Genomic DNA, 3,085 nt, shown 5'->3' on the forward strand with positions numbered 1-3,085 from the left:
CTGTCTATCTATCTATCTGTCTATCTGTCTATCTATCTATCTGTCTTTCTATCTGTCTATCTGTCTATCTGTCTATCTGTCTATCTGTCTATCTGTCTATCTATCTATCTATCTATCTATCTATCTATCTATCTATCTATCTATCTATCTGTCTATCTATCTATCTATCTATCTATCTATCTATCTATCTATCTATCTATCTATCTATCTATCTGTCTATCTGTCCGTCCATCCGTCTGTCTGTCAGGTTGAATTCAGCGCCCTGGACAGTTCCACTGAGTGCTGCAGAGCAGAACCTGCAGCTCATGTCAGGAGGCTGAACACACTGTAAATACTCTTCTTTTGTTGTGCAGTTATTTATATTTTAACATTAATCTGTTGTTCACCATCTTTAAAAACATTGGCAATCTAGTTGCCCCACTTGACTATGTTGACTAACTCACTAATGTGTTTACAGCTGAAGCACTAAGCTTCCAGGGGACAATGGTGTCTCTTTTGGGGATTAAAGAGTCCTAGTATTGACGACTGCTGACCGAGAGAATAGTTTGATTATTGGTCGATGGATCTGGAAGTCACTGGGTCCCAAGGAAATGATTTGGATAGTGCAGTCGGTTTTTCTGAGCTGCCTGTTGAGGATCCAGCTGAGAGATGGGCTCATGGACAGGATGAGACACAGCACTGCTGCATGTGCACAATCACACTAAAGACTGACCCCTGGTGGCCGCATTGGAGATTTCACCATCCGAGAGTGTGTTCGCTTGAGATCGGGAGATAATTCCTTCCACAAGCAGACAAAAACCTTGTAGATCAAACATCAACATCATGTTGTTGTGTTTAGCTTAACTCTAAAAATGTGTTCAGAATCAGAATCAGAATCAGAATCAGAAATACTTTAATAATCCCAGGGGGAAATTACTTAGTAAATACTTCAGTAAATATGGTCAGCGTACAGTTAGCGTAGCTTCCCTGGATCAGCCGCCGCCTGCGTCTGCTTCTTGGCTCAGCTCAGTAATTAAGTTAAGAGAAAGCTCTGGAGGGATATTTGCCTAATCAGCATCAAGCTCCTTTACCATCGTAGTGATTACCACACAGAGTGTATTGATCCGGCTGAAGTGATTGATAAGGCTTTAATGTGTGTGTGTGTGTGTGTGGGGGGGGGGGGGGGTTGACGGAGGGGGCTGGATGAAGAAGAAGAACTATCACTTATTAATTATTAGGAAAATGTTCTTCTTCAATAACACTGACATCAGTGAATTTGAAGGCACTGTGTGTTCATCATTTTTAGTTATTGATAACTTCACGACCAAAACATGAGCACAGAGCGCAGCTGCTTCCTCCTCCTTTCTGCTTTCCTTTCTACTCTCTCCTTAATACAACGTCCAAAAACATGGAGCATCAACGCTAAAAAAGACTCTGCAGCGTCATCACTTCACGTCGTTCCTCCTGCACGCTCCACCCGGGCTCCGCCCCTCGCCTAAACCAAACAGAGTATTTCCAGGTGGTGTAAACGCGTCTGACACAATCTGCAACATGTGTGAAAGGGAAACTCCAGACAATATCCAGACATCAAGATCTGGACATTGTCTGTGAAAGCAGCTACAGATACATTGTAGTTACTACGGTATTCCACAGTGTAAGTAGTTGTGCCGCCCTGGAGCTGGTTCACTTTGTCCAAGCCACATTTTCCTCTGGCTGTCACGTCTGTGAGCGTGCACGAGGCCCGAGCGTGCACCAGGCCCCATCCGTCTTGTTGATGTGTATTGACGTGCGCTCCCCGATGGAGGGTGGGAACGAGTGGACATGAAGCTCCGACGTGGGAACCTAATGGATGTGAAGCCGAGAGAAGGACATTCACAGGACACGCCCCACATGTCCTCTGAGGTGGCCACGCCCTCAGGAAAACATCCTCATTTCCTCCTATAAGCGGAATGTTCCCGTCGTGTTTGGCAACGTTCTGTTCTTCAGCCCCTTGGTATTGTCGTAGTGCATGCATCACATAGGGGCGGGGCTTGTTGCATATGGGCGGGGCTTATCACATGGGGCGGGGCTTATCACATGCCGTTTCCAACTCTGTAGAAATGAATGAGGCCTCCGATGCGTGGAATGGCGGCTTTAGAGAAGCCATCCTGCATGTTGCTGATCTGTTGTGCTCATGCTCTGCGTGCTGCAGGACACACTTTGTTCATTTACTGATCATTTGCTGTTTTATTGATCTCAAAAACAAACAAAAGGGGATTTTATCTGGGAATGTGAATTATCTGCTGGTACCAAAAACTGATCAGGTGGAAGGTGAAGGAGACGGTTCTTGTTGGTTTCCAGCGGTCGGTGGTGTATTTCCAAGATGGTCGGGGTTTTGACGCTACGACCTTTGACTCCGTGGCCATTTTTCGATGTCAGAGGTCGCAGGTCGCGGCTAGATGTAGTCCTGTGCTACGACCATGCTAAGTGCTGCATGGTCACTTCTGTGAACTAGACAGATCAATGTTGTCATAATGATTTAATCAATAAGCCACGAGGCTCTCGAGCCCTGGAAATGAAATGGAATTACGGCCAGAAGCTCAGCTGCAGCAGCGCTTCTCCATCTGCAGCTGAGCTCCATCTGCAGGGCGGAGCCGGGACCACGCTGCAACCAACAGAGACTGGATCCACACAGAGCCGCTGGAAGCACTTTGTGTCGAAAGCCTTTCATTCATCCAGACACATGTAGGCGTGTGTATATACATCCACCGTGCACACACACACACACACACACACACACACAAAGACACACACACACACAAACACACACACACAAAGACACAGACACACACACACACACACACACACACACACAAACACACACACACACACACACACAAAGACACACACACACACACACACACACACACACACACACACACACAAAGACACACACACACAAAGACACACACACACAAAGACACACAAAGACACACACACAACACACAAAGACACACACACACAAAGACACACAAAGACACACACACACACACACACACATACACACACACACATACACACACACACACAATACACACACACACAAAGACACACACACATACACACA

Source organism: Zeus faber, assembly GCF_960531495.2.
Source record: "Zeus faber genome assembly, chromosome: 2".
Taxonomy (NCBI): Eukaryota; Metazoa; Chordata; class Actinopteri; order Zeiformes; family Zeidae; genus Zeus; species Zeus faber.